The sequence below is a fragment of the Panthera pardus genome, unplaced genomic scaffold (assembly GCF_024362965.1).
Source record: "Panthera pardus isolate Hobbes unplaced genomic scaffold, ASM2436296v1 HiC_scaffold_7, whole genome shotgun sequence".
Classification (NCBI taxonomy): domain Eukaryota; kingdom Metazoa; phylum Chordata; class Mammalia; order Carnivora; family Felidae; genus Panthera; species Panthera pardus.
Genome location: NW_026527002.1, coordinates 12,026,479 through 12,048,465, shown reverse-complemented (window position 1 = coordinate 12,048,465; position 21,987 = coordinate 12,026,479). Strand labels below are relative to the sequence as shown.

The window sequence follows — 21,987 nt, the reverse complement described above, 5'->3', positions numbered from 1 at the left end:
CAGCCAGGATTGAGAACCACTTCTACAGATAACGGTTGCACCTCTTATTAGCCACAGAATGGAAAATATTCATTGTGTCAGGCATAAGTAAATCTTTGGAGCAGGTTTTAGTAAGCCTGGTTGACGAAAACCAATGACAAAGTGACCAATGAGACTTATAGATGGCACATTGGATGCCCTTCCCTTCTCAAATCCCACGGAAAGAATCATAGGGAGAAAAGTCTTCAACTTTCATGTAAAATATTGATGTGCTAGAAACTTTGAGGAGGCGGGCATGATTTGGTGGAGGTGAAAACAGAGGGGGCAAAGTATTAACAAGAATGAGGCAGCGCTGACAGAGAAAGGCCATGTGGGAACTAAGAGGGTAAAATTTCCCCAAAGCCCTGGGAAACTCACACGTGAACTACTAAAAGATGGGATTGTGAGATGGTTGGTGGGTGGAACGTGGGGCACTTGGGCAACGACACCCAGTGCCTCGTACACAGAGCTGCAGGCCTCCTGGAGGGATTTGGGGAAGGCCCTCATCAGTTACCAAAGAAATAAAAACTTAAAATTTTCCCTCTGGGACGCAGAGAACAGGAACCAACACAATCACGGAAAACGCGGTCTCAAATTTCCAAGCCAGATAAATATAGATCTCCTTTCAAAGGAAAAAGCAAATTGAAACAAAACAAAACCCCCAAAATATATGAAAAGATTTAGTACACAAAAAAGAACACATTTTGAAGAATCAGAGCAAATGTTTAATCCATGAACTTATGAACTTATTCCAAAAAGCAGGGATTTTTAATTCGGATTTTCGACATGTTGAAAGGTCATTATGGAGAATAGCTATGAAGAAGAAACAATTGATAAATATTTCTATTGGTGAAAATCATGCTCGCTAGAATTTTAAAAATTTTTTTCATTAGAATTTAAAAAATTTTTAACGTTTATTTATTTTTGAGAGAGAGAGACAAACAGCATAAGCAGGGCAGGGGCAGAGAGAGAGGGAGACACAGAATCCGAAGCAGGCTCCAGGCCCGCAGCTGTCAGAGCGCGATGCGGGGCTCGAACTCACATACCAAGAGATCATGACCTGAGCCCAAGTTGGACACTTAACCGACTGAGCCATCCAGGTGCCCCACATTAGAATTTTTTTTTAATTAACTTTAATCTGAACAGTGTCGCAGATTAAAATTTCCGAAGATGGCAAGTCTCCCAAAACACAATTGCTCATGTACAAAGTGACCTTCCTCTTTTATCAAGGAGAAGAGTCTATTTCTCCACATCTTTAAATCTAGGCAGGGGGCCGGAGGAACAATGTGACTTTTCTGACCAATAGAATATGCTAGAAGTGACACTGTGCCAGCTCTGGTTATACTGGCCTGACAGGTTTTGCTTCCTGCCTATTGGAAGTCAGCATCCATTTAAAAGGCATGACCACCCTGAGAACACCAAGCTGTGAGAAGCCCAAGCCATGCAGAGATCCCAGAGAGCGAGACACCATGGAGAGAGAGAAAAAGAAACTGAGAGAGGCCATGCCTTGGCAGTGAGAAGCCAGCATGGAAGTAGACCATCCATCCCAGCTGCACCAGCCAAGGCCATGTGATCAGAGATACACCACCCAGCTAAGCTGCCAAATTCCTGACCCTCCATATTAGAAGCAAAATAAAATGGTGGCTCCAAACCACAAAGTTTCAGGTAGTTTATTAAACAGAAAAGGCAGCCAACAGCAGCCTGGGGTGTCTCACAGAGACAAGAGGGTTTGGTGAATGTATACATGATGCGTGTTGAAATCCCAGCTCAGCTCCCAGAATTCTCGCAGCCACGATGTTACCCTAAAAAAAAAAAAACACAGGCAGATTCTCCTCTGGGAATTCTGACCAGCTCTAGAGAAAACACCTAAAGTGACTCACTTGAGAGCTCCCCACAGCCACCTTACAGAGAAGCTTCTTTTCTGTAGGACACCACCTACAAACAGCCTCCAATCACCTCTCAGTCCCCTACCCTAACCATGTGCAAACAAGCCACAATTACCAGACCTATGAGAACATCTTTCATGAGAAGCACCCAGAAGAAAGGAGATTTAGAGGAAATAGATTATGAGGGGAGGAGAAAGCTAAAAAGCAAAATGATCATTATTGTCCATAAAGAAGGAGATACGGCAGAAGATGTTGCATCCATAAAACAAGAACAGAATGCTATTAAAAAGAGAAAGTAGTCCAAGAACAAAAAAGAGCTTTCAGAAATTACATTTATGACCGTATAAGTGGATAACTCCACAGAAGGGTGAGGGAATAAGCTGAGGAAACTTTTTGGAAAGGAGAGCAAAAGTCAGAGATGAAAAATAAAAGAATCAGATAGGAAAATTAGAGGACCAGTACAGCCCAGCAAGTATCTATTTCATCCGAATAATAAGAGCTCCAAAGAGAAGGAACAGAGAAAATGGAGTGGAGGAAATCACCAATAAAGTAACTCAAGGGAACTTCCCAGAATTGATGGGTATGACATAACCAAGTCACATCATCACGAAACCTCCTAACGTTACTTAGAAAAAGAAAAGTCTGCAAGCAGAGGGAGGGAGGAGAAAGAGGGACAGAGATTGAGAGAGAGAAAAGTCACATACAAATGATAAATGATGGAACGACTACTCAGTAGCAACACAGGGAGCAAAATGGTGCAGCGCCTTCCAAATTCTGAAAAATTATCCCCACACTGAACTTACCCAGACAAACTATGAACATGTGCAGAATGAAGACGTTTTCAGACATACAAGAAATGAATCTCCCACACGCTTTTTTAAGGAAACTGTGGGAGAGTGTGCTTCATAAAACAAAGGAATGAACCAAGAAGGAAGAAAATATGAAATCCAGGAAACGGGTTTCAACACAATAGAACAATAAAGGGAATTTCCAGAACGTTAGTGAAGAGGGATCTCAGAATGACAGCAGCCAGTTCAGACAAGAGCTCGTCAGAGGACTCCAGGAAAGACTTGCCCAGAAGATGAAGAGACAGAATGTCTGAAGTGAGTACACAGCTCCAGAGGAGATCTAGAACACTGGTACAGTATCAGAGGTTGATAAGTGTAGTGAAAATCAAATAAAGAAACGACACCACTATAATCCAGAGCAGCGCTTTCCAGTAGAAAGAAAGTGTGAACCCCATATGTAATTTTACATTTATTAGTAATCACATTTTAAGAAGAAAGAACTGAAGGTCACCTGGCTGGCTCTGGTGCTGAAGCATGTGGCTCTTGGTGTTGGGGTTGTGAGTTTGAGCCCCACATTGGGTACAGAGTTTACTGAAACAAAAAAATAGATAGGGGCACCCGGATGGCTCAGTTGGTTAAGCATCTGACTTCAGCTCAGGCCATAATCTCACAGCTTCTGAGTTCGAGCCCCGTGTCGGGCTCTGTGCTGACAGCTCGGAGACTGGAGCCTGCTTCGGATTCTGTGTGTGTGTGTGTGTGTGTGTGTGTGTGTGTGTGTCTGCCCCTCCCCCGCTCATCCTCTGTCTCTCTCAAAAATACATAAATACTTTTTAAAAATTTTAATAAAAAATAAATAGAACAATAAATAAATAAGTAAAGCTGAAATTCATTAATATTAATAATACACCGTACTTAACCCAACATATTTAACATATTATTTCACGGTAAAATCAATACAGCATTATTAATGAGATATTTTATATTCTTTTTTCATACTAAGTCTTTGAGATCCCGTGTATATTTTGCACTTACAGCCCACCTCAATTTGCACACTAAAATTTCTCAGAAATACTTGATTCTATCTGAATTTCATTTTCATTAAGTTTGCAGCTTTTGAAGAAGTTGTTCACATACCAAAGGTGTTCCAAACATACTTAAAATCTTTCCAAAAGCCATCAGTTTTTAAATTCAGGGGTAAAAGAATTAAAATTAAATAATACTATAAATTAATTCCCGGGGTGCCTGGGCAGCTCTTTTGGTGAAGTGTCTGACTCGATTTCGGCTCAGGTCATGATCTCACAATTCGTGAGATTGAGCCCCGTGTCGGGCTCTGTGCTGACAGCACGGAGCCTGCTTGGGATTCCCTCTCCCTCTCTCTCTGCCCCTCCCCCGCTCAAGTTCTCTCTCTCTCTCTCTCTCTCTCTCTCTCTCTCTCCAAATAAATAAGTGAACATTAAAAAATAATACTAATTAAAATTAAAATAAATTTCTTAGTTACACTAAGTCATTTCAAGAACTCAATAGTCACATGTCCCTATTTGCTACTGTATTGGACAGCTGGCATCCAGAGAGCTCCAAAAGTTATTTGGGAAAGGAAACGTAATCCCTGTCACTCTATAGCTCAGCTCCAAGTAACATAGCCTTAGTATTCATTTAATCAAAATTATAATATGAACTCCACTGGGAAGGTGTGGGAGGGGAAACATTCGTTGTGTCAAGGGAAGAAGAAGAAAGCTAAATCCTAAACATCTGAAACTGGAAAAGTAAAAGTAGCAGTATAATCCTATTAAATAGAAACAAGTGAAAACAAAAGGAATTTATCAACACTGCTCCAACTGAATGCCTCTGGGTGAGGAGAAAATGGAGGGAAAACGGGCTTGGGACTCCTGCTTCTCTGAGACATCACGGTATTCGCTGACTCTTCAAACTCATGCCTATATGATTTTGATTCTTTTTTTTAAGTTTATTTTATTTTGAGAGAGAGAGAGCACATGCAGGGAAGGGCAGAGAGAGAGAGGGAGGGAATCCCAACGTGAGGCTCCACATGGGGCTCAGTCCCATGAACCGTGAGATCATGACCTGAGGCAAAATCAAGAGTCTGGTGCTTAAGCAACCGAGCCACACAGCCGCCCGGGATTTTGATTTTTGAAAAGATCTTGACAAATGATCGGTGGACAGTCTGTCCGCAAGTGTGTGGGTTAAGGATTTTCTGTGTAATATTACCAATGCAGGATTGTCACTTTAAAACGTGACCCCTTCCTGTCGTCCTGTCAAAGCTGGGAGGTAGCCCCAAATGTCAGATGGACAAGAAAGCTGACAGAGAACACAGCACGTGCCTCCCCCGGGCCACATCCCAAATCCCACTCTCCACGGCCCTCGCCCTGACCAGGCGCAAGAGAGGCTTTGAGGAAGTAACACAAAATGGCCTCCTGAGGATCCCAAGGCGGCAGAGGAGCCGGGGAAGGGAATCTCTCAGGAGATGAATGTCACACACGTGACAGGGGAAGTAGGCATTGCATCCCCTCTTCTCCACACCTCACACCTGCCCCTTTCTGGGTCTGGCCACTCTGCTGACTGTCCCATCTAAGCCAAGGCCTCCCCATCCTTCACGGCCCGGTACAGAGGCTCTCCCTCTGTTACATTTCCCCTGACTACTCCTGTCCTCTCCAATGAAATTTTTTTTTTAACTCTTGTGGTATGCCTCACACCATCTCAACCCTAATTATAAACTGTAGAATTGCACACTAATATTTCATGTATGGTTTCCAAGCTTCATGATAAGAACAAAGACAATACCGCCTGTCCCATCATACTGAACACGATTCAACCCATCGTATAGGTTTAAAGAGTATTTGATGATAGATTGCTAGGTGATGATACTGAAATGTGTTTATGAACTTCTATCGTACCTCTTATTTCAGAAACTATGATATTTTATAGGTATGTAGATCGCTGAGAGAGAGAATTTTCTATACATAGGAACTCAGGCACAGAACTGAGTTCATTTTCCCTTCAGTTCATGATACAACATTGTAATTGGTCAGTAAAAAACCTCCCCCGTCTTTAACTTTATTTGGGTTGTTCTCCCCTTTATTCTTGATCCCCATGACCTGTCTCTTTTCCTCTCTACATCCCTCTAATGTATTAGGAGTTTACCCTTGGAAATGCACATATCTTAAAAGTAAAGGGCTTGTCTATGTACGCTTTTCTTAACTTCATTAAAATAATATCATGCTACAGATCCTGTTCTATTTTTTACTTTTTCATTTAGCACTCTTTCTTAAAAAAGGTTTCCATTGAGGGGCACCTGGGTGGCTCCATCAGTTAAGCATCCGACTTTGACTCAGGTCATGATCTCACAGTTAGTGGGTTCGAGCCCCATGCCGGGCTCTGTGCTGACAATGTGGAGCCTGGGTCCTGTGTCAAGTCCTGTGTCTCCCTCTCTCTCTCTGCCCCTCCCCTACTCATGTTCTTTCTCTCTCTCTCTGTCTCTCTCAGACATAAAATAAAACATTAAAAATGTTTTAAAAAATGGTTTCCATTGCTTCAACTGCTGCATCATCTTCCACTATCAGCTTCTATCAGATTTCATCTACCCGTTCCCCAAATGATAGATACCTACATCACCTCCAACTCCCTGGGACCCAAAATAAGGCCGTGAGGAACATCCGTGCACATTTATTTTCGTCTGGACCTGTGCAAGACTTTCTCTGACATATATTGGGATAGCCGTGTTTCCAAATATAAAAATAGACAATATGGCTAAATATTTCTGAATTGCTCTCTACAATGGTTCCGTCCATCTCACTTCTACCAGCTGTAGATGAGAATTCAGTTGTGTGATTCGGAAATAGCTGTCAAACAAAATATGACAAAAATAGCTTTGGGAGGGGCGCCTGGGTGGCGCAGTCGGTTAAGCGTCCGACTTCAGCCAGGTCACGATCTCGCGGTCCGTGAGTTCGAGCCCCGCCTCAGGCTCTGGGCTGATGGCTCGGAGCCTGGAGCCTGTTTCCGATTCTGTGTCTCCCTCTCTCTCTCTGCCCCTCCCCCGTTCATGCTCTGTCTCTCTCTGTCCCAAAAATAAATAAAAAACGTTGAAAAAAAAAAAATTAAAAAAAAAATAGCTTTGGGAGCATTGTTGAGGACCTCGGCAGATAGGATTCTTATCATCTCCCCATTCTGCGCTTCTGATTCTTGGCTGTACTATTAGGGTACCACTTATCTCAGACAGTTCTTTTGATTCATATTTCAAAAGGTCCTCGAACTCGGGAAAGAAAGAAAGAGGGAGGAGAAAGGAGGCGTTAGTTAAGAACACTGAACGCACAGATTCCGAAATGGTAAACACACACACACAATTAACTAGAAGTGATATGGCTCTGAAGTTGACGTCGATTCCCTACCCACAGGGGAACTGGGGAGCCCCTTGCTGGTGGGACTGAGTGTAATACTTGTCTTTTCCTGCCCACGTCCTCGTGTTTCATCACCCAGGTCTGCCTGGTCCCAGGGCGTGAGCTCTTTTGTTTATCGTCTTCCTGCCCTGCATGGGGGGGCTACCTAACCGTGGCTCCTCTGAGACTCCTCTGCCGTCCTCTCTCCTCCTCAAGTGTGTCCCGTGCCCTCCAGGTGTCCACGTTTGAGCCAGAAGACCAGACGAGTCAGGCCCCCGTTTCCCACTTTGCCTCAGCTGCCAAACTTCGAGCGCTGGGTGCAGGACCGCAGATCAGATGTGGAGACGGGGGAGTCCCCGAGAAAGGGGAGACGACCTTCTCTCCCGCTGGGCACCCAAACCCCTCCGTGTGCCCCTAGGCTTCCTTTCCCGGACTCCCACCATCTGGGGTCCACCCCTGACTTGACAGACTCCTGTTGGCCACATCTGGTTTCAGAGAAAGAAACAAGGAGCTGGAAGGCCTAAACTAACAGGCAGCATTTGGAATAGAAGTGCAGCACACAATAGAAGCAGCTGCTGTTTATAGCCCTTTTTAGGGTGGCCTCAAGCTGGACCTCACACTTCCCCTCCCTGGCTTTCCCCTGTGGGGCATTGTTTTACACAGAGCATCTGGAACCTCGCAATCTTGCAGCACAAAAGGAAAAAAAAAAAAAAAAAAAAAGGCCACGAATCCCATGAATCTGGGAAACCCTAATGAACTCTCTTCCTTGGGAAAACTTCCCAGACTCCCTCCCGCCTTACCCCTTAGGTGAGGCAGGTCCGTACAGTCCCAGACCCCCACCTCTCCATCCATTAAATGGGAATACAAAGACCAGCCGGCCAGCTATCCAACAAAAAGGCTATCCCATGAAGTCTTTTTCTAAATTACCGCCTAGGAGGTCTGAACCACTTCCGATTTCTTAACTGGGAAATAATCAGCATGAATTCAGATGGTCAGTTCAAGAACAGAATCACACTGCCTAGGACCTTCCCAGACCCTTCCTGCTTGGTACTGTTATCTGTGTGCCTCCTCTGACCCCAGGGCTTCTCTTCCCCGGTCCTGTCCCCATAGAAACAAGCGTGGAGCTGGCAGGCGCAGAGAAGGCTCCACGCACACCATCTGACTCCTCCAGCGCCCCTGCGATACCCACTCCTGATTTCAGACGCCTGGGCTGGCTCCACTGGGCGAGGTGGCGCCTAATTACCTCCCTTCTGTTTTTTCCCTCCTCTCGTCCTCTCCCCTCCCACCCCTCAGAGGACAGCCTTTCCAAGAAATAACACACACACACGCACACCTGGCACGGTGCGATAGGGAAGCTCACCATGGATACCGGGCTACCATTCCCATTCCGGCGGGGGACTCCTGGGAATAAGTAACTATCTCTAGAATGCTACAGACTCCAGATGTGCACCGACTAGTGCCTTGAGACCCAGCTTCCTTGTCTCATTATGCCTATTTTTTCCACAAGTTTCATATATGCAGATCAAGCCTTCAGAAGGGGGAAAAAACGGGAAATGGTAATCTTCCTTTTAATATGCTACCGCATGCCAGCCCCGAACAGCTGTGCACACACAACGCGATGGACTGGACATGAAATATAGCCCAGGACCATTTTTTTTAAGCATTCATTCCCAGGGCTCACAAAACACATTTACTTGGAGGGAGGTCACCCAGTCTTCCTCGTGCATAAAAAGGTGGCTTTGAAATAGGTACGGCCATCTGGAAACAGCCTCTTCTACCATTGATATGTAAAATGCACATATTACACCATCTTGCTCCGAACTGTGCAGCAGGAGGCAGAGACACACAGAGGCCCATAATTGTTTAAATATACAGCCTCCGGTTCTCCGTAGTGAGTACCTAGTTCCGAGGAACCATTTGCCAGCAGTCTAGGTGACTCCGGACAGGCTGGGGAGGCGAGTTACTCATGGGGGCGTTCATCCGTGCGGGGGAGGACTGTCCAGGAGTCCAGATTTGGGAGGAGATGATCTGAACACTCTCCAGCGCTGCCCCAGCCTTGCTAATAAGAAGGACTATGTCAAGTGCATGACTGGGAGTAAATAGCAAACACCCCAGCGAAATAATGACCTCTGCTCTTTTGCTCATTAGAACCTAGCATTTGCTTCCCTCCTTAGAAGACTTAGATCCCACCTTTAATAACTGGTTTTGTCAGGCATTTAAAGGAAAAGAGCAATGGGTCCTATTTCACTAACTGATCTCCATATAGTCAGGGATAGGCTTCTGTACGTTTATTAACATTTGCTCTTTAAAATGGGTAACTTCCGCCCCCTCCAGCAAGACCCTCACTGTGCAGACCTTATCCAAATAAATTCTCGACCTCTGAAGCTATTGGACTTTTGTGTTTTTCTTCCATGTTTATTTCCTGGGCTTGGTTTTCATCTCTCTTTATTTTTTTAAAAATATATACAGGATATGGACAATATACATCAGCTGCCTTAAAATTTTAAAGGCCACCCCAAAGCTGAACACTCTCCCTCCAAAAAAAAAAAAAAAAAAAAAAAATCCCTGAAAGAATACGGAGGTCTGGAGTCACTGAAAGGGTTAAGCTGTTAAATGCACAAATAGCAGAGCTCCCTTTACTGAGAGGAGAGAGAGCCCACTGGAAGGAGGAGATCACTCTAGGTCAGCCTGTCCTTTACATTGTGAAGAGCTAGAAAGGGGCTAATAAACCCAGCAGCCTATGGCAAAGGTAATTTATTTTATATTCCTAGTCATCACATGCAATATTTTTTGGAGGGGGAGAGCAAATATAATTCAAAGAAAGTGATAAACAGCAAAAAAAAAAAACAAACAAAAAAAACAAAAACCAAAAAACCATGATGTCTGGCAACACTTCCACCCCCAAGTTAAGAGAACACGTGCCTTTCTCTGCTTCTGTGGTGCATTTCTCATCCTGTTTGTGTGTCAACATCTTCAAAGCGCCTGAGCTGCCGGAGGATGGGGAGTAGTGGCTCAGCCTAGCCTGCGGTCAGTGGTCCTTTGGCAGGGAGGGGGGGATGCCGAGCCCCTGAGATAAGCAGCTCCCAGGTGTGGGCACCCACATTTCTGCACAGGCCCCTCCCAGCCCCCACCTCCCCCCCGACCCCCGGAAGACACATCCACTCGACTTATGAATCAGCTCCTGGCCGGGAGTAATTACCGAGTGGACAGCTCTCTGGCTGATTTCCTGAGCCAGTGCGGAGGACAGCTTCTCCTGGGGGCTCTGAGAAGCTGGGCCCTTTCTGCTCCTGTCTCGCACTTGCCACATTTTACGTGGATGAGGTCATTGGACTGCAGATGAGGTAACTGTGCAGCCAGCCCACGAGCTGGGAGAGGTTACCATGTGACCGTGCATGTAAACACAGAGAGGTTGGGGGGGCAGGGGGGTGCCGACAGCTGGTCTCTGCTCCCGGCTGGGCTGCGGAGGAGCTGCAGGGCTCTGGGAGCCTGTCCCAGCTCTTAAAGGAGCCAAATCGCCGCGTGAGCTGGGGTCACCCCCAACTTGGACGTGGGCCTCAGGGCACAGCGACATGAAGGAGCACTGGCTGGTCCCAGGACAGGTTGGGGGTGGGGGGGCATCGATAAGTAGATAACACTGCCCCTAAAAAGAGGAGCCTCCCAAAGTGGAGAGACACTGCAGACTGAGGAGCGTGTGGGGTTCCTCTGGTTCAGCTCTAAAGCCCTCTACCCCCCGGCTGGCAAAGGTGGGTCCGCCATTTGGACATCCAGTCACATGTTCTAACAGTCTCTAAGTTAGAAACACGGCTGGAAAACAAGGATTTTTTTTTTTTTAAACTAATATAGAAATACATTTGTGGAAGCTCTTCTCTGCTACAGAATGACAGAGTGCGTTTCCAGATGTGGAGTATCCTGCTCAGGTGTTACAGGGTCCTATGACTCTCAAGTCAGATTAGCCAAGTCCTGCATCTGTCCCATGTATTCCACAGCTTCTCCTTTTTTATTGACCTCCACGTGTACCAAACTACACGGTCCCATGTTCTGTATCGAACACCAGGAATTCGTAGGAAACAAGAGATTGGTCTTCCCCTCCACCCCCAGGCACTCACACACCAGCAATCAGTTACTATACACTAGCAATAATCTACGAATGACTCCCACAGAGGGGGTGCCTGTGTGCAGGGCACCTGTGGGAGCCATGAAAACAGAGGGCATCTCAAGGACGACCTGAGAGCCTCATTAAGCCGAGACCAGAAGCGTGAGAGTCACCACGCAAGTCACAGCAGGAACAGAGATGCGCTTCTGGGCATGTCACACGTCTTCTAACAATCTAGGAGGTTAAGTTCACCATGATCCCCATTCTACAGATGCCCGCACAGCTTAAGAGAAGTTAGGTAACAGCCCAAGGAAGTGGCAGAAGCAGGATTTGAACCAAGGGGTGGGACCCCCGGCCGGCATTCTCTAATTCCCCTGAGTCAGGCACAGCCGAGGGAACAGCAAAACAAGCAGATGCTCACAGCCAAGCGTGAGGCCCATAACCTGCCGGCAACACAAGCAGCTGAACTCACAGGAGGAACCGGAGGACCCCAGTAGAAGAGAGCAAGGTGATGGGGGGAACATTCTGGAAAGAGAAAGCAGCATATGTGTAGGCTCAGGTGGGTGCACACTCACGCAAGCAGGCACACACACATCCGTGAGAGAGAGAGAAAAAGAGAGGGACTTTGCCAGCCACACCACACTAAAGAATTTGAACTTTTTCCTAGGCCATGGGAAGCCACTGACGGACTTTAGACGGATTAATGAGATGATCAGATTTGTTTGTTTGAAATGTTGCTCTGGCTGCAGCATGCAATGGATCGGAAGGCAGTGAAGGGTTGGAAGAAGCCAAGTCGAGAAATGACGGCCAGGACCGAGGAGGAGCAGGGGGCGTACAACCAATGTCGGGAATTGCATTCTGCCCGGGAGGCAAGGTCGGCAGAGCTTGGTGTCTGATTGGATGTGGGGTGTCGTGTGGGTGCAGGCGAGGAAGATGTTTTCTGACGGAGCGGCAGGATGTGGAAGATCAGGTTTAGATATGTTCATTAGGCATTCAGACGTGCAGCTCTCGGGCTCAGGAACCAGATCTGCTCTGAAGATAAAGTTTTAGGAGTCACCAATATATACAAAGCAATTGGACTGTGGGAGTTGCAACATGACTGAGAGGTTACTAATACCCCATGTCTTTAACAGGAGTCTTTTTGATACTTACAGTAAGGCACGTTCTCGCCCACTGGAATAGAAGCTGCATGAGGACAGGGACGCGTCTTGCCTTGTTCTGCAATTGTTCTCCAGTGAGTGGCAGTAAATATCCCATAAATATTGTGCAATAAAAGAACTTTCTAAAATAAGTTACAAAAATAAGACAGGAAGGGAGTTTTTTAGTTTTTTGGTGTACCAAAGACTTTAAAATTTGAATTTCCCTCAGTGCCCTCGAGACACATTACGTGAGATAAGGAAACAAGCATGGTCCTTCCTGCCTTCTTCAGCTATTGTGCACACTTCCGCAGCGTCACGGTTTATAACATTTATCTTCTGTCCTTGACTCAATCGTAGTTTTTCTTGCTTTGTTAATAAAGGTTGCGTCTAAATTTTTAAACCCGAAAACAACATCTATAATAAAACCGTTATTGCACACGGGCACCGGCGTGGCTCAGTCGGTTAAGCATCTGACTCTTGATCTTGGCTCAGGTCATGATCTCGCAGATCCTGGGTTCGAGCCCCACATCCAGTTCGCCACTGACAGCTCAGAGCCTGCTTGGGATTCTGTCTCTCCTTCTGTCTACCCCTCTCACCTGCTTGGGCTCTCTACCTCAAGATAAGTAAATAGACTTTAAAAACAATACTATTATTGCATAAATATCGCCCACGGCAGCACTGAGAAATGTGACTGCGCTCATAAAAAAAAAGCCAGTGTAGCAACTGGACCGAAGGCCACTAACTCACTCTGTGCTGCCCAAAGAAGGATGTCCCACACGTCAAGATCAAACGTGCTCTCTTCTCTTGAATGACATCAGCTGCTCTGAATCGTGCCGCGTCTCAGCTTGCTCCATATTTACACTATAAATTTCTTATAAAATGTTTATTTTTTCTCACAATTTCTATTACCTTTCTTGTCTTGTGATTAACAGGAGACGTATGTGCTTGTCTTATCATGAAAATCTTCTAGGTTCTTAATCATCCAGTGTCTGTGATAGAAAGCCCTTTCTTAGGGAAGCCATTCTTTATTGGGCCCTATGCTTACCTAGACTCATTTGGACCAACTGCTTTCTAAGACTGCCACTCAACCATCACCCTAGGGCCACTTTTCATTATATTCCTGGGTTAATTCTACCATTTCTCAGATTCCCACTTTTTTTGCCTTTGAGACTTTTTTGTGTCAATTTTGCTATCATTATATCTCGGCCACATTAGCATCCTGTCTGCCCCCAGAAAATACCCAAACTGCTCCTACTTTATGGCCTCTGCAGGGCTCTTGCCCTGTGTTGAACGGTCCTCCCTCATCCCCTGCCTGAGATCCTTCTAGAGCTTGTTCCGTTGTATGACCCGTCTCAGGTTTCAATGTTACCCCGTCACTGAGCCCTGCCCCCCGCCCCCCACTCTAAACAAACAAATAAAAACAACCTGCCAGGCATACTCCATTAAAACGGCTTCTTTTATTTTCAACGTAGCACTCTCACTTCCTGATATTTTCTGGTTTTATTCACTTATTTATTACCTGTTCCTCTCCATTAAAATGCCAGGTCCAAGAGAGCAGGATTTTCTTTTGTCTCATCTGCTGGGAAACCTTGGCCCCTACAGCAGCGACAGACATGGTTGAAAGAACTTGTGGAAGGCCACATCCATATATAACACCCAAATTTCTTCTACGCTGTCATCTGACATGGTAGAAGAGAGGCCAGAACCTCAACTCTTAACTCTTCTGAAATCTTGCTAACTGAAGCTATAAGCTCTCAGATGGAACCGGAGCTATAAATCAGTGCAACAAGCTGCTAGAGGACTCGGCGAGATGTTTCAAGAAAAACGGATGGTGGTCACAGCCAACTCACCGGCTTTTTTTCAGGTGAGAGCATGTGCAAGCTAAAGGGGAGAGACTTGTTGGGTTTGCTCTCGGAAATACAGAAGACTAGATACGGTGAAAATCCTTCCACTGCAAAACCCTGATGTGTTGGATGAACTGTGATGGTAAACAAATTGATGAACTCTCCAGATAATAAGGGAAATTCCCATATTTAACATAAAGTAAGATAAGACAAAACAAAATAAGCCGTGAACAAACAAGTAAGAGGTTCAAAAGCTGGGGCTGCTGGGGAAACAAATGCCAACACAGGGACTCTAAAGCAGAGGTTGGCAAACTACAGTATGCAGGCGAACCACCTGCTTTGGTAAATAGTTTTTTTTTTTTTTAAGTTTATTTTATCATTTATTTTGAGAGAGGGCACAAGCAGGGAGGGGCAAAGGGAGAAGGAGAGAGAAGCCCAAGCAGGCTCTGCACTGTCAGCACAGAGCCCGATGCTGGGCTTGATCTCACAAACCATGAGATCATGACCTGAGCCGAAATCAAGAGTCAGACACTCAACCAGCTGAGCCACCCTGGAGCCCCTTTTGTAAATAGTTTTATTGACAAATGGCCACGCCTATTTACTTATGTATCCAGCAGAGTTCAATAGTTGCAACGGAGACCATATGGCTTGTAAGCCTAAAATATTTCTTAACTGATCCTTTAAGAAAACCCCCAATGGTTGTGCAGGGAAATGGGGTCTTTGGGCCTGCACAAAATAGAGATGAACTTGAGTCTCAGATAAGCTTGAACCTTCAAAGGAGCTTATGGTCCAGGAAAAGGGTGGACTAGAAAAACATGCCTCCTGGCAAAATAAGTCAGAAGGAAATCTGTTCCTACCATAGGTCCAGGTGGATCATATTATCAATAATAGTAATACTAATAATAATAATAATATTAATAATAAAAGACTAATAATGGTTTCCCTGGGAATGTGTAACTATGTGCTCCTGTCCCATGAATCTCAGGTTCAATATTTCATTACCCACCTAATCTTGAAAATCCCAAACAAAGAAAACAAGTTAAAGCAATCCCCATTTGGTAACACCTGTGTGCCTGGCAGATGAAAATGCAAATCCACGCCAGAGCAAAGCCTTCTTAACCCAGTCATGTGAGGATCCTCATAGCTTAAGTTCAATAAAATATGTTAAAAAAAATTTTTTTAATGTTTATATATTTTTAAGAGAGACAGGCAGACAAAGCACGAATTAGGGAGGAGCAGAGAGAGGGGGAGACACAGAATCCAAAGCAGGCTCCAGGCTCCGAGGTGTCAGCACAGAGCCCGACGCGGGGCTTGAACCCACGAACCATGAGATCATGACCTGAGCCAAAGTCGGACATTTAACCAACTGAGCCACCAAGGTGCCCCCATTAAATATGTTTTTAAAAAGAGAAAAAAATTTACCAAACCACAAAGTAACCAACCACCATAAGTGAGAGTCAGCAAAAGCAACAAGCATGATTTAAACCTCCAAAACTTCAATACTGGAATTATCAGGTATAGAACATAAAAGAACTATGTATGAAATGTTGAAAGAAATATATGATAGAAAAGGAACAAGGAAAAGAGGGCTATCAAAAGTGACCAAAAAAAGATTTGACAAAGAACTAAACAGAACTTGTAGAAATTGAAATTTAAAAAATATACAATTAGGGGCACCTGGGTGGCTCAGTCGGTTAAGCGTCCGACTTTAGCTCAGGTCGTGATCTCACGGTTCGTGAGTTAAGCCCTGCATCGGGCTCTGTGCTGACAGCTCAGAGCCTGGAGCCTGCTTCATATTCCGTGTCTCATTCTCTCTCTGCCCCTCCCCCACTTGTGCTCTGTCTCTCTCTGTCTCCCAAAAATAAATAAATGTAAAATATATATATATATATGTATATATATAATTAAAGCTATATATATTAAAATGTGTGTGTGTGTGTACTAACGGATAGGTGAACCAGGCAAATAGACGTGAGGGAACATAGGATTAGTAAACTGAAGACAGAGCCAAAATAAATAAATAAATAAATAAATACTTAGAATGCAGCATAAAAAGATAAGAAAATAGAAAACAGAACAAGAAAGAGAGGAAAGAATAAGCCTTTCTAACGTAGTTCCAGAGTTACACAAGAAAGAAGAAAAGGAATGAAAGAGAGAAACCTTGTTTGAAGAGATAATAGCTAAGAAAATGCCAGATCTAATGAAAACCATGAGTCGTCAGGGATAGGAAGTATAATACATCTGAAGCAGGGTAAATTTTTGCTCAACGATCACACACACCGGGCAGACCGTGTGACACTGCAAAGCACCAAAGCCGAAGAGAAAATCTTGAAAGCAACAAGACAGAAAGGACAGCTTACCTACCGCAGAGTGACAGTGGTCTGACAGTGGACTTACAACGGAAACAATGAAGCCAAAAGACAGTGGAACCATGTTTTCAAAAGATGGAAAGAAAGAACTGTCAGTCTAGAACTGTGTTCTCGGAAATAGTATCTTTCAAGAATGACATGGAAACAAAAAACTGGTGGCCAAACAAAAACTAATATAGTTTACAATTTACAGACTCATCAAGGGAGCATCTGAAGGGACCAAATGAGAGGCGCCTGCGCGGCTCAGAAAGTTAGGCGTCTGACTCTTGACTTCAGCTCAGGTCGTGATCTCACGTCATGGTTCATGAGTTCAAGCCCTGCATTGGGCTCTGTGCTGAGAGCATGGAGCCTACCTGGGATTCCCTCTCTCCCACTCTCACTGCCCCTCGCCCACGCTTGCTCTCTCTCTCTCTCTCAAAAATAAATAAATAAACTTTAGAAGAACAAAATGATCCTAAAAGAATGCTCTGGAATAGAACAAGAAATGCTGAGTTGAATTGCTTGGGAAGATAGAGAGGATTTTGAGACCAGAGAAGAAAGGGTAACAAGAAAGCTGGCCAAAACAAGAAACGATTTGTGGGAGTCAAAATGAATGTCTGTCTCATAGGATGTTTTATTATGTTTTTGCAGTGTGGAATATATTGTGAATTCTTCCTTTTGAATCTCTACCGTATCTTCATTACAATACACCTCTGTCTTAAGTATTGTGTAGCACTGAATTTCTCTCTCAAGATAGGATTAGGAACCAGATATATGCTTAACCTGTGAGCAAGGCAGGAACAGGGTTACTTATACATGAAGTGTTGGTAGGGGAGAGGGCACTCTAGATGTGGTCCGAGCTCCGATGACCTCAACCTGAGTATTTTCTGGAAGAATCTAATGGTATTATTTCCCACAGTGCACTATCGTGGCTTTTTTCTCCATACCACTCATCATGAGCACAAGAGATTACTTACCAGGCTGGAGTGTGGAGTAAAGGAAGCATCCTTCTTATCTTAAAAGTTAGGGCAGCACCCCCATTTTCACCCCACTCAGTCCTCAGTGTTGATGACAGGTTCTAAGCACGACCTTAAGGGAAAAGGGAAATCAGAAAAGTCACATTTACTGAGTATCCACATGACCGGGCACTGTGTGCCGCTCTTAACCCATGTTCTGTCATGTAGCCCTCAAATATAAAGTATATCTGGTCTACAAGACACAGGTGGCCATTACGTGAGGGCACAGGGGTGTGGAGAAGGGTGCAGCCACAGTGAGCTAGGCCCTATGGATTTGGAAATAAATTTGCACCTAATAATTACATTATAAAATCAATACATAATGGATGAGATCAATGATCTAAGAAGGCTTCTAAATAGTGGCAACCAGACTGTTGCCTAAATCAGGAGTCAACAAACTACGGTCTGTAGGCCGAACCCAGCTACCTATCTGGAACACAGTCATGCTCATTCATTTACAAGTGATCTCTGCTCTTGTTCCGTGACGGCAGAGTTGACGCATTGTCACAGAGACGGCAGGCAAGGAACGAGTAAGCAGCGAGGAAAGAGGACGGGAGGGTTATTTCAGAGGAAATAGTGCCCACATGGCAACGAGGGTCCCCCAGTATGTGATGTAGGTGTCCCAAGCCCCCACCTTCCCCTGTTGCTTCTGTTCCCTTTCCTTTCTGTCCAAAATATCTACTATCAGGTTCTTCATAGAAAGTGTTTGTCAACCCTCAGCCTAACTAACAGTATTAACATATTTAGAGAAAAAAAATAATCAGAAAGGTCAGTGAATGTTTAAGAAATCAAGAAAACTGAGAAAGCTTTAAAAATCAAGAAAACTAAATCAAAAAAATTAAAAATCAAGGGACGCCTGGGTGGCTCAGTCAGTTGAGCGTCTGACTTCGGCTCAGGTCATGATCTCACAGCTCGTGAGTTCAAGTCCCGCGTCGGACTCTGTGCTGACAGCTCAGAGCCTGGAACCTGCTTTGGATTCTGTGTCTCCCTCTCTCTCTACCCCTAACCCACTGGCATTCTGTCTCTGTGTCTCTCAAAAATAAAACATTTTAAAAAATTAAAAATCAAGAAAAAAAATAAAGGAAATTAAAGCCAGATGTGCCCCTGCAAGTACTAACTTACTACGTTAGCTTGATGAAGGCCCGGGGTTCGCAAGTCCCGGTAGGACCTGTGGCGAAATGGATGCATCTGGTTAAAATAGCATATCAGTAGTTGTTACAGCACCTTTTATCGAGCACCTCTGTACGCCAGGCATTGTACTTAAGCGCTTTACATACATTATTTAATGTAATACACAAAGCAAAACTATTAATGAGTGGGTGCTGTCTCCATTTTAGAGGTGAAAAATAGGTTCAGAGAGGTGAAGTGACTTTCCCAAGTCTCCACTGTAAGTGGTAAAGCCCAAGTCTTGCACCTCCTGCCTCCAAAGCTCCTAGCCACTATCTTATACAGTCATTAATATTCTACCGTTATACCCAACAAGGAAATGTCGATTTGGTTAGCCTTACATCTGCAGCACCTAGCCCAAAGCCTAGCACGTCTTAGGTGATCGGACGTCTTTTGTCGAATACGTGAAAATCTCAGGCTCACCCACCAAGGTTTTTATTATAGTTTGGCTTCCCATGTAGTTGCTTACATGGGAAGAGTGAATCAAACAGAGAATTCAAGTCCTTGCGCCTCTTGCCAGCTCACTGTACCCCACTATCAAGTAAAATGCATGCAATTTCATTTCTAATGAGTCATTTATGAAGTTGGTTAGTGGAAGTCAATCCCTGAGCCACAGGGCCTGTCCGCACATCAGCACCCGCGGACCTCCAGGGACCGGCCAGAAGACAGCCCATCTCCTTGTGTTTTGCTGTGAGCTCTCAACAGGGGGACTAAGAAACAAAAGACTCAACCGCCAAGGCCACCCCGAGAATAGGAGCAAAGCTGGGATTCAAGACCCGACCTTTCTGACTCCAGATCCAATGCTGTTCCTTCTTCTGCCACATCTTCTCTTTTGTATGACAAAATGTTTACAATCTTTCATTTTCTTTAACAACTCAAGAAATCCAAATTTATGTTAGGAAAAAAAATCAACACAATAAATGAGGAAAAAGAAAAAAAATACACATAACCCCTCTGGCAGAGATGATCTATTCATATTCTAGGTATATGTTTGCAGATTTTTTCTTACGCATGCATCTTTTAACCAAAAATGCAATTGTACTGTCTTATAATCTGCTTTGGCCTCTAATAGAGTGTGACTATTTTATGACAATCTAGAGGTACACATAATCACTTTTAATGTTGTCATCTTGTATTGTATTGATTGTATTGTATTGATTGTATTGATTGTATTGATGTGCCAAAATTTAGTTAACAAAAATCTCACTGTCAGATACTGAGTTTGTCTTGGTTTTTTGAGCTTATAATCTAACGCGTCTACTTTAAGCAATTCCCCCAACTCTAACCCTCGTCTTCACCTGACCTCTGTCTCAGAGGCTGGTGTGAAATCCTACAGCATCAATGTATTAGCAGTGATAATCACAACGCCTCCATTTCTGAGTCCAGAACTGATGCGAAGCAGACACAGGTGTTCCAAACAGCATCTTTATTACTGGTGAGTCAGAATTGAACACCACCGTTTAGTGATGGTCCCCGATGGGTCTTCCTAATGGAAGACCAAGTGTACACCTGAAGACAGCCCAAACCACGGCCTCGTACCCTCCGCATGACAAGCACACAGCAAGCAGCAGGCCTGGCCTCTCAGCCCTAGAGCAGGGAGGGCGTGGAACATGCCAGAAAATCTTCAAGAGTGGAAAAGCACTAAGATGCCATGCTGGCTTCTCTCAGTCTCACCAATCAGATCAAAACCTCCCACACCCAGGCTGAGGTAAGGATGAGGAAGGCCTGAGGGAAGAGGCTGGGAAGATCATTCCAGCACCAGTGCCCACATTTGATGATACATAGACGCCAACGCCCGCCTCTCCTCCTGCTGCCTCCTCTTCGTCTTTCTCTTCCCTGCCCTCAATTCTGAGGTGGGGATCGCTCCCCATGGCTTTCCCATATATCACAAGCCTGTTAGAAGGCCATAACCACAAAACTAAGCATTTGCTTTGACCACGGCCACTGTCTCAGCCCTGGTCAGAATCATCAGTCTGCAGAAGGCACATGGTTTTGTCTGGACATGAGTCATTCTTAGTAATCCTAAGAGCGGAGGAACTCTGCAGGAGCCCGGTTCGCTCCTGTGAACTGAGGCACAGAGGTCCCTGCCTCCGTCCCTTCGAAGCGGATTCCAAAACGTTCTCACTGCCTTTGGAGCTCCACAGGGCCTTGCAGCTCCTCGGCCCCCTGCGCTCTCCAGGAGACCACAAAGACGCCCACCCTGAATTTGTACTCCAGCCGCCTCATCTGAGACAAGCGTGGTCAGCGGGTCCAATCCTTGCTTGTGGCCTTGGACAAGGCACGTGGCTCTGAACCATGGCGTCCTCATCTGCAAAATGTGGCCAACAAGCCCCTTTCGGAGACCTTCGAAGCTGTCATGGCAGGCGGGCCCATCCCTGCAGGCTCTCCGAGTCACTCCCAGGCGCCCCTGCTTCTTTCCCCCTCTTTATTTGCAGGTGCAGCTCCCCTGTGGCACTTTCACACCCTTATCTCCACTCCCGCCTGCCTCACCTGTCCAGAAGGTCCTCCAGGGCAGGGAGCTTGAGTCTTTGTTCCCCCGTCTCCGGACTCAGTGCCTGGCACGTTGACCTGCCTCCAACGACCAGTAAGGGGAACGGGAAAGGGGAATGTGTTCAAACCACGGCAATCTGAGTTCTGGAAATCCATGCGCTTTATCCCTGTTAGTGTCTCTAACTCTCCAAGCACAAAAATCTTACCTCTTAGACTGAAAACTGCCCCTTCAGGGTACGGGGACACAAACCATGGCAACTCAGCAGGAAGCTTTGTGTGTGCGGGGGGCCCGCTGTTGCTTGATCAGCAGCTCTCTGCCCGGATTACCGAGAATCTGGAGCGGGAGTGTCTGCCCTGGAGCCCCGGGTCATGTGTGTGCACAATCAGTAGCCTCTCCAATACAAACAACCCTGGAAAGACAATACCAGTTTGTTCCAAAGAGAGAGGAATTCTAAGCAGTTGCCATTTCCTGGATGACTGCGTGTTCTTTACCCTGGAAACATGAACAGTCTGAACAGAATTTATTCAAAAACATCTTTCCCCCTCGTTTCAAATTGAGGGGGTCGGCGTTACCTCTGACCAGTTCTTGATGGCGATATTGGAAACAGGGAGGCCTCTGTTTGATGTCTCAGTACTACCCCTCCAAGGAGTATGCAAATTCAAGCATAAAAACCAGAAATGGGAGTACACAGAAGAAGGCCGAATACACGCGTGGTTTCCCAGGCGAACTGTAGGTATAATTACTACCACTGATCAGTCTCATTGTGCAAATGATTTTGCATGTAACATGCAGACTTTAAAAAAAAAAAA

The 21,987-nt window shown here is 45.2% G+C and overlaps 1 long non-coding RNA gene across 1 annotated transcript; it reads right to left on the bottom strand.

The window, feature by feature from the left end:
* Nucleotides 1-11,054: 11,054 nt before the first annotated feature.
* Nucleotides 11,055-21,657, bottom strand: LOC109250265 (uncharacterized). The gene is made up of 4 exons (XR_002072956.2): nucleotides 21,384-21,657; nucleotides 17,482-17,593; nucleotides 13,832-13,908; nucleotides 11,055-12,205 (listed from the first exon to the last, which is right to left on the bottom strand). It is a non-coding gene; the product is annotated as an uncharacterized LOC109250265 (long non-coding RNA).
* Nucleotides 21,658-21,987: the final 330 nt, after the last annotated feature.